At 38.9% G+C, this 10,849-nt stretch overlaps 1 pseudogene; it reads right to left on the bottom strand.

Moving 5' to 3' along the window:
• Positions 1-2,629: 2,629 nt before the first annotated feature.
• LOC130037057 (uncharacterized) lies at positions 2,630-2,726 on the bottom strand (annotated as a pseudogene).
• Between the last annotated feature and the right edge of the window lie 8,123 nt (positions 2,727-10,849).

Raw genomic sequence — 10,849 nt, 5'->3', positions numbered from 1 at the left:
CAGTTTTCCGAGCACCAGTTGCTGAAGAGACTTCCTAACTCAACTTCATATTTCTTGAGCATTTATGAAAGATTAGGTAATAATAATCTGAGGGCCAGCGTCAAGATATTTGACTATATTCCATTGATCTGAGGCCTGTCTTTATCTGAATATCATGGTATTTGGATGACTACAACTTTGTAGTAGGAATTGAATTTGGGGAAGGTGTTCCCTTCTTCTTTTTACCAAAGATTGCTTTAGCTCTTCATGGGAGTTTATGGTTGTGTATGAGTTTCAAGAGTGTTTAATCTATTTATTTGAAAAATGTTATGGGTATCCTTTTAGAAAGTGCATTAAATCTTTATATAGCTTTGGGGTGTATTGCCATTTTGACAGTGTTAAACCTCTCAATCCATGAGCATGGGATGTGATTCCATTTCCTCATATACTCTATTATTTCGGGAAGTAGTGTATTGTAGGGTTTTTTTTTTTTTGGTATAGTTCCTTAACCTTTTTAGTTGATTCCAATATACTCGATTTTCTGAGGTATTATTGTGAATGGGATTGTTTTTCTCTATCTCTTTTTTTCTCTTTCATTATTAATATATGGGAAAGCCATGGCGTACCAGATATTGATTTTGTAATATGCTACTTTACTAAACAAATCTATTGTTCCCAGGAGCTTTTTTGGAGATTCTTTGGGATTTTCTAAGTATAGTATCATGTTATCTCTAAATAGTAAAAGCTTGAGTTCTTCCTTTTTTATATGGATGCCCTTGATATCTTTTTTTTTAACGAAATCATATGGCAAGTACTTCAAGTACTATGTTGAATAGGAGTGGTGAGAGTGGGTAACTTGTTTTATGCCTGATTGTATTCTGGAATTCTATTTCATTGATTTCTGCTCCAAGCCTTTGGTTTTTCCCCGTTGAGAATATTACTTGCTGTGGGTTTGTGGTAATTTGCTTTGACTATATTGAGGAAAGTACTTTCAACTCCCATTTTGTTGAGAGTTTTTCATCATGAATGGGTGCTGGATCTCATCAAATGCTTTATCTACATCTATTGATATGATCATATGACTTTTATCTTTATTTTATTGAGATGGTGTATTCTGTTGATTGACTAGAGAATGTTAAGCCATCCTTGCATCCCCAAGCTAAACCTACTTGGTCATAGTGTGTGATCTTTTGTTGAGTTTCTAGATTCTCTTTGCTGGTATTTTCTTGAAAATTTTTGTATCTGTATTCACAAAGGAAATAGGTCTGCAATTTTCTTTTTTTGTGGTGTCTCTGTCGATTTGAGTATTAGGGTGATCTTTGCCTCATAGAAACTATTTGGGAGTATTTCTGTTTCTTCAATTTCCTGGAAAATCTTAAAAATGTTGGAAGCAGTTCCTCTTGAAAGGTTTGAAATAGTTCACTATTGAATCCATCTGGGCCCTGGATTCTGTTTGGGGGTATAATTTTGACCATCATTTCAATTTCCTTGTTAGTGATAGGTTCAGTTATTCCAAATCTTCTTAGTTCAGCCTTGGGAGGTAATTCGAATCCAATAATTTATCAATTTATTCAAGATTCTCTCATTTCCTGCTGCAAAGATTCTCAAAATAATCTCTGATGATCCTATGGATTTCTGTACTTTCTATTAGGATACCCCCCTTTGCATTTCTGATTCGATTTATTAGAATTCTTTCTCTTTGTTTCTTTGAGAGGCTTCTCATGGTTTAATGATCTTATTTATTTTCTCAAAGAACCAGTTTTTGTTCTTATTGGTCTTCTGGATTGTATTTTGGGATTCTAGCTCATTGATGTCTGGTACAAGTTTTATTATTTCCTTCCTCCAGCCTAGTTTGGACTACTTTTATTGGTTATTTTCCAAAATCTTGAGCTCTAATTTATTCAGGTAGGCCCTTTCTTTCTTCCTGATGAATTCTGGCAGAGCTATAATCTTTCCTCTTAACACTGCTTTTGCTGTGTCCCACAAGTTCTGGTAGCTCGTGTCCTCATTCTCATTTGTTTATGGAAATTTTTAATTTCCTCTTTGATTTCTTCCCTAAGCCAACGGTTGTTCATTACTTCCCTTAAAGAAAATATTTCCTTGCTGAGCTTCAGTCTGTTTGATCTATCGAGAAGTGACAAAGAAGTGTTGAAATCTCCTACTAGTATTGTGTTACTATCAATGTTTTTCTATATGTCTATTAGAAGTTGTTTTAAAGTATTTTGCTGGTCTGTCATTAGGATCATATACATTGAGGAGGGTGAGTTTTTTCTGATGTACATATCCCATGATCATTAAGAAATGACATTCACTGTCTCTGATAACCTTTAGCTTGAAGTCCATGTGGTCTGATACTAGTATGGCCACTCCAGCTTTGCGGAGGTGATATTTTCTTGAAAACTTGTTTCCCAGCCTTTTACTTTTAGCCCATGGGTGCTTTGATTGTTCAGACATGTTTCTTGCAGGCAGCAGAATGTTGGGTTCAATTTTCTAATTCATCTTCCTATTCTGTGCCTCTGAATTGGCACATTTCATCCATTGACATTGAGAGAGATTGTTGTTTTGGGGATTTGTGCTCTCTTTATGTATAATTTTTGTACTTGTGGGGATTGTCTTAGCTTAAAGTATACTTGTTAATTCTTCTTGCAACAAAAATATGGAATGCTTTACAAGTTTGCATGTTATCTCTGTGCAAGGACCATGCTCATCATTGTATCATTTCAATTTTAGTATATGTGTTACCAAACCTAGTAGGAGTAAATTTTTCCATATTTTTCGCTTCTTATTACTTTGAGTGTTGTCCTTCCTCACTCCTATGGCAGACAATGATTCCTAATCAAGGAATGTATTTCAAAGCAGCATGAATAATAAACAGATTTAGAATTTTAATGTCCCAGAAATAAAAATATGGTTTTTACTATATTATCGTTTACCATACCCTAGGCATCAGTTTTACAAAATAATTCTTTTGGAAGATGGTATATGAGTTTGTTTAATGTTGTTCCCTGAATCCTTCATTAAGGACATTAAAATAGAGCCTTTTGCTGTTCTCACCTCAGTCCTGTGTACACCTCCATGAAAAGGTGAATGGTGTTGTCTGCACTTTGACCACCTTGAATGTATGTAGGATTTTTCTCCTGAAGGATGAGGTGAGGATCATATTGATGATTTCATTCCACCTTATTACAAGTTCAACTTGAACGGAAGGTGAGACTCATGAGACTCCTATATAGGACAGAACAAAGGGTCTCAGTGAAGTTTAATGGCCAACTCATATTAACAACATAGATGACTCAAAGTAGCCTGTGTGCATCTTTGTGTGTAGTGAGTTTCATATCTACTGATAGTGATTGTCAGTCATGACACATGGGCAAAACAGACCTGTAATTAAAAATCTAGTTCTCTGAGCAGAGTGGGGTCTCTGAGGTGATTGAACAAGTGTGTAGTAATTTATTGCTAAGCACATAAGTATTTTGAATGATGTGTACTTTTCGATCTAAAATTAATTCCAAATATGTCTAAAACGACAGTGTCCTGACCTCGCACCTGGCTTTCGTCACCGAGGCCCCTTGGAGGTGCCGGGGGTGAGTTTCCCTCACCGCCCTGATTAGAGCCCCGGCAGCTGAAGACCTCTGCAACCAGCCATAGCTACGCTTAAGACCACCCTTCCCAAGCTTGAAGGAGCCTCTTGCATGAAGGAACTGGAAGAGGAACCCAAATGTGCGGGACCGGGGGATGAGAACTCCATGGCTGCTCAGATCAAGACTGTGCCCCCTCCTTCCAAATCCCCCATCTTCTAATAATTAAGTGCTACAACCACGAACTGCTCCTGGATCCATGTAATGCCATCAATGGCCAACATCCAGAGACTGGATCTTATTTAGAAGACAGCAACTCTGATAGTCCAGTTCTCACTCTCAGAGAACCTGGTAGGCTTCTGTGAGTATTTTGCCCGCATGGCGGAGTCTTTGTTTCTGGTCACTGTTTCTTTTGAGGTATAGAAGCTGCTTAATTTAAGATAGTTCCCTTTGTTTATCTCTGTTTCCAGTTGCTTGGCAAGTGGCGTGTTATATTTGAAGATACCTTTAGCTTCAATGTTGTGGAGGGATTTGCCGACCTTGTCATCAATGAGCCTGAGGGATTCTGGTCTGATGTTGAGGCCTTTGAAACATTTTTATCTGACTTTTGTGCATGGTGTTAGGTAGAGGTCTGAGCCATTTTTTTTTTTTGCATGTATCTGTCAAGTTTTTTCTGCACCGTTTGTTCAGAAGGACTCTCTTGATCCACTTCACATTTCTTGCTCCCTTATCAAAGATTAGATGATTATATATTTGAGGGTGTGTGTCAGTATATTCAATCCTTTTTCATTGGTCTGCAGCTCTGCCTTTGTTCCAGTACCATGCTGTTCTCATTATTATCGTTTGTAGTAGAATTTGAGGTTGGGGAAGGTGATGCCTCCATTGTCTTTTCCCCAAGAATTGCTTTAGCTATTCGTGTGCGTTTGTTGTTCCATGTGAATTTCAGGAGTGCTTGATCAATTTCTTTGAAGAATGTCATGGGTATCTTTATAAGGATCAAGTTGAATTTTTACAATGCTTCGTGGAGAATTGCCATTTTGACAATGTTAAATCTCCCATTCCATATGCAGTATATATGTTTCCATTTCCTCCTGTCTTTTTAAATTTCCTGATGTATAGGTCCTTTACCTCTTTAGTTAAGCTGATTCCAAGGTTCTTGATTTTCTGCGGCACGATTGTGAATGGGATTGCTTTTTCATGTCATTTTCTTCTCTCTCATTACTTGCATATAAAAAAGCCATAGACTTTTGGGTATTGAGTTTATAGCCTGCAATTTTACTATAAATGTCTATTGTCTCTGGGAGATTTTCGTAGAGATTTTAGTATTCCCTGAATATAGTATGATATCTTCTGTGAATAGTGAGAGATTATTTCTAAATTTCATACATGAAAAACCCTTAATATTTTTTTCTTATCTATTTTCTCTTCCAAGTACTTCCAGTACTACATTGAAGAGAAGTGCCAAAATGAATTTTTACTTAGCACATTCTGTCTGTAAATTTCTATGCTAAGAACGGTGGAAGAAACAGTGATATCTTAGTAATTTACAAGTAAATTATAAAGACAGATAATTTAAAAGAATTTCTTTGTATAAATTTCAAAATGTGTAGCTTTTATTAAATATATTAAGAATAAATTGTAGGTCTTGATTATACCATGAAGATTATTTTCCTGTTAGAAGTTACCCTTCTAAAATGCAATAAAGAGACACATTTTGAAAATGTTGATTATTCGTTAATTCATTCAATGAATGTTTGTAGTCTGGTTGTGCAGTGCCTGCAGGAAGTCAACCTGTACCCTCAGGTGAGTGCATCAACAGTCTGATGGTGTCTTCATGCTTCCCGATAACCTCAAATGGCCACTGTGCCTCTGGCTGGCTCCCAACAACTCAGGACTACGTTTCCCGAGAAATTAAATTCCCGAAAGATATGTGGGAGCCATGTTAACAAACCATCCCAGGCTCAGCTATACAAGCTAATGGATTGGTCTTGTTTCAGAGACCCATAGACATATCTGGAAGATATCAACAGCCACAGTTAACCTTGGACCTGCAAAAGGCTGAAGACACTAGGGTAAATCAGAGGGAGGCAGGTTAGTTTGGTGCCCACCCAACCAGAACCCAGTGCAGCCACTAGCTCCCACAATCCAAAATCGCCACCATGCTCTCCTCTGGTTTCCATCGTCTCAGGATGGCTCTCACTGAAATATAACAGCTGAAAATTCGGATATGCGGGTTTTGTGACTGAAATCTCCAGGCTTTCTCTGGGCAGGATGGGCATCCCACACCCACTGCCCTGTACTTACGGAAGCCTCAGCAGTCATTTCCATACCTCAAAGCTACTCCAGGCTTACCTTCCTGATAAAAATGCTAAATTCCTTGAACAAACATGATGACCTCTTAGTACCTGTACGAGACCCTTAATGCACAAAATAAAAAGGAGACAGAGAGAAAGAATTAAAAAGCCTGCTATAGAGACACACTGGGGGTTGGGGTAGGGTGTTGGGGGATGGTTTTAGGGAACCAGGAATATTGGTTTTGGGAAATGTACACTAGAGGAGGGACTGATGTTGGATCGTTGTATGACTGGAAGCAAATTATGAATAGATTTGCAATGGTCTATCTCAAGATATTCAATAAAACATTAAAAATATATATCCTTCATTTGTACCTCAGAATACTGATGAAACTTTAAAACCCAGCATATCTATTTTTGTGTTCTCTGTAGGAAAAAAAATGTTACTCACCTGTGTGCCAATAGCTTGTAGAAAGCTAAACCCAAAGATATATCAATGACTGTCTTTGGCATGAATACTGTAATTTCAGCTATGTTATGTTTTAGAATCAGTTCATGGACAAGACGTCAAGAGGAGCAGTGGCAAAGTGCATCAATGTTGAATGGATAATGTTTCATGAGTAAAGGGAAGAAACAGAAGAGTGAAGTACTAATAAGTATCATGAGAAAAATGCAAGGGAGGACATTTCCTGGCAAGTGTCACACTCTGTTGAGATTTTGGTGAGGATAAGTATTAGAAAGTATCTTTCCCATTTAGTGGTAAAAAGGTAACTTTGATGGGTGTATTTAAAATTAACTTTAACGATTAGAATTACCAAGAGATACAAAGTTACAAAGTTGCTCATAATTGAGTTTCAGTCATCTAATGTTCTAGAACCTTTCCAGTATATTGGGGCATTTTTGAAGGAATATCCCTGGTGCGAAGACTAGGGCATCTGAATCTTAACACATTTCACCAAATATATGATCTGTACTCACATGATTTACACTGTCTCCCCTGCTCTTTGATTTATGTTTTCATGCAATATTTCCTTGTGAACCTCACCTCAAGTGAGGCTCCCTAATTAAGACAAGTACATGTTTCTGGGGCACTACATATTTTTTGGTTGCTGGGAGAGTCTCTAAAGCAATGCTCAGGAGGTGTGGGGGCCCCACAGACAATTTTCAGAAAACGTGGCCATGGTGCTTGGGGTCCTCTGAGGCTATACAGCCTTTGATACTCTGGCAATCAGGTGGTGCTGGGAGTCAAATTGAGTGCATGTGAGACAAGTTGCATAAGCACTACACTATCTCCTGCAGCCCTGGGTATTAGATTTATGTCATCATTCTGAGGTCCTCCCTTTTGTCAGAAAGCAGAGACTTGTGCAGGAGAAAGTGGAAGAGACTTTAGGGTTTAGCTAGGTTGACTGAGTAGCTGGTGATACCATTAAGATTGGAACATAAAGTAAAAATAAAACAAGAGCCCCGTGCCTTTTCCCGCTGAACTCGACACCCTCCACAGGGGTACATCTGCGGACAACACCTGAAGCAGCTCCTTTGGACTATCCATCACCTAATCAGCCCTCCCCTCCAGGTGGGTAGAGGGAGCACAAGCCAGGTTCACCACTCCTCCACTCCTCACCCCCAGCCCCTCACCTTTTCCTGCAGAACTGGACACCCTCCAGCAGGGGACACCTGAGGCAGCTCCATGGGATTTTTCATTGCTCCTCCTACATTCCAGGATCCTGGGTGGGAGTGACCCTGGGATGGGCCAGGGGCGTGACCACCATATAGGGAGCGTTTCCTCCCAGAAGTGGGCGTGGCCTTCTCCTGGGTGTCCAGCCCCAGTTATATTTCCCAATCTGGGCTCTCAGGACTTTCATCTCTCACTTTGTCGCCTAATACCGACTAAAAATTTCTGACCACCTCTACTAGAATACAACAACATCCCACTCACCTACTCCATTTATAACAAAAGACCTGTATGAAATGTGCTGTACAAGCTCAAGACTAAAAAGTACCTCCTCCAAAGCGCAAATCTCCACCACAAGGAGAATATGAAGAAAAGAATCCCGAATCCTCAACCGAGGTTTTCCACAATTGCACTCTCTTTGATAAAGAATTCCAGGATAAAATGCAGAAGGTGTTCAAGGACCTACTCAAAGAGTAAATGGAAGAGATATCCAAAGACTAAAAGAAGAAATGAAAAAAACAATAGAAAATAGAGCCAAGAAAATACAGGAAGAAAAGAGAACAGAATTTTAAAAAGCTACAAAAAGAAGATTCACAAATAAAGGATTCAGTGGATGAAATTAAAAAGTTAGTAAGTGCCCATAGCAATAGGATAAGTGCAGCTGAAGTTAGGATCAGCGAGCTTGAAGGTGAGCAACAGAAATCCCACTGGGAAGAACAAGCAATAGCAAAAGACCTCAAAATGACTCTAAGGAGAATCAGAGACCAAGGGGATGACGCCAAGAGGAACAACATTAGAATCATTGGAGTACCAAAAGGACAGGGAAACAACCCCAATGAAAAAGCTAGAGTAAAAGAAACCATTGCTGAAAAGTTCCCAGAGTTAAGGAAAGCCGACATCCAGATCCAAGGAGCCAGAAGGGTACCAGCTTAAGGAGACCCCAGAAAAAACACTCCAAGCATATCATAGTCAGAACGATGGATGCTGTGGACAGAGACACAATATTACAAGCAGCAAGGTCAAAGAAGGAAATTACATACAAAGGAGAACCCCTTAGATTCACAGCAGACCTATCAGTGGAAACCCTCAAAACCGAAGGCAATGGTTGTATATAGTGAAAAAATTCAAAGAAATGAACGCCTCACCGAGAATACTCTATCCAGCAAAACTCTCACTCAAATTCGATGGAACGATACACCACTTTTTAGATAAACACAAACTCAGCAACTTCATACACTCAAAACCAAATCTAAAAGAAGAACTAAAGGGGCTCCTGTAAGAAAAGAAGAAAAACACGTGTAAACACAAACAACTCCTACAGGAAGATGGCACAAAACCCTATGACAATACTCTCCCTTAATGTCAATGTCTAAATGCACCTACTAAGAGACACAGAGTGGCAAAATGGATCCAGAAACTGAAACCAGCATTCTGCGTTCTACAAGAAACTCATCTGAACAATCAGAGCAAACACAGACTCAAAGTGAAAGGATGGAAAACAATCCTGCAAGCAAACAGCTCCTTCACAAAAGCTGGGATGGCCACACTAGTATCCGACAACATTAATGTCAGGCTGAAAAAGATTAGAAGGGACAGCGAAGGCCACTTTCTCTTCATCAAGGGATACATACAACAGGAAGAAATCATACTCTTAAATGTATAAGTACCTAATGAAGGAGCAGCTAGATACTTAAAACAACTGCTAACAGATTTTAAAGAGGACAGTGCTAGCAACACAATAGTAGATGGAGACTTCAACATCACCTTATCACCTCTGGATAGATCAAGAAGAACAAAACTCAGCAAGGAAACATTGGCTTTGAATGAAGAAATAGAAGAGAAAGGACTTATAGACCTATACAGGGCTTTACACGCCCCAAAGAAAGAATACACTTTCTTCTCCAGTGCTCCTGGAACATTTTCCAAAATCGACTATGTGCTAGGCCACAAAACATACCTCAATAGAATCAGGAAGATAGAAAGAGTATCAACAATCTTTTCAGACCATGATGCACTGAGGATAGATGTGAATCACACACAGACACGGACAACCAAATCGAACACCTGGAAACTAAACAAGTCACTGCTGAACAATGTGTGGGTCAGGAAGGACGTCAAGGAAGAAATCAAATGATACCTGGAAACAAATGAGAACGAAGACACGAACTACCAGAGCTTATGGGATGCAGCTAAACCCCTATTAAGGGGAAAATTCATAGCTCTGCAAGCATATCTACGGATGGAAGAAAAGATGCACTTAAGCAACTTATTTCACAGCTCAAGTTCTTATAAAAGGATCAAGAAAAGGAGCCTACATCGGGCAGAAGGAAAGAGATCATAAAACTTAGAGCAGAAATCAATGACATGGAAACCTAAGAAACAATCCGAAAGATCAATGAAACCAAGGGCTGGTTCTTTGAGAAAATAAACATGATAGATAAACCACTAGCAACACTCACAAAGAAACAGAGAGAGAGAAAACTAATAAACCGAATCAGAAATAAAAATGGAGATATCACAATGGAAACCAAAGAAATTCAAAAGATCATCAGAGACTACTTTGAAAGTCTGTATGCCAAGAAAAAAGAGAAGTTAGAAGAAATGGATAAATTCCTGGATTCCTATAATCTCCCAAAAATGAGTCAAGAGGATATAAAATACCTGAATAGACCTAGTCATAAAAATGAAATTGAAACAGTAATCAAAATTCTTCCCAAAAACAAAAGCCCAGGTCCAGATGGATTCACTACCGAATTTTTCCAAACATTTAAAGAGGCTACTGCCCGTCCTTCTCAAACTTTTCCAGGAAATTGAAAAAACAGAAACTCTCCCAAACAGTTTCTATGAATCCCATATCTCTCTAATACCAAATGGAAACAAAGACACCACGAGAGAAGAAAACTACAGGCCGATATCACTGATGAACACGGAGGAGAAGATTCTGAACAAAATACTAGCAAAGAGAACTCAACAGCTCATCAAAAAGATCATACACCATGACCAAGTGGGATTCATCCCGGGGATGCAAGGATGGTTTAACATTCGGAAATCAATCAACATAATCCATCATATCAACAAAAGATAAAAATCATATGATCATATCAATAGATGTAGAGAAAGCAATTGAGAAGATCCAGCATCCGTTTATGATGAAAACCCTCGCCAAATTGGGGATAGAGGGGACTTACCCCAATATAGTTAAAGCCAGCTACCACAAGCATACAGCAAGCATCATCCTCAATGGGGAAAATCTGAGAGCGTTCACCCTAAGATCAGCATCGAGATAAGGATTCCGACTCTCTCAACTGCTGTTGAACATAGTACTG

Source organism: Sorex fumeus, unplaced genomic scaffold, assembly GCF_029834395.1.
Source record: "Sorex fumeus unplaced genomic scaffold, SorFum_2.1 ptg000070l, whole genome shotgun sequence".
Lineage (NCBI taxonomy): Eukaryota > Metazoa > Chordata > Mammalia > Eulipotyphla > Soricidae > Sorex > Sorex fumeus.
This window is presented reverse-complemented; position numbering and strand designations above follow the sequence as displayed.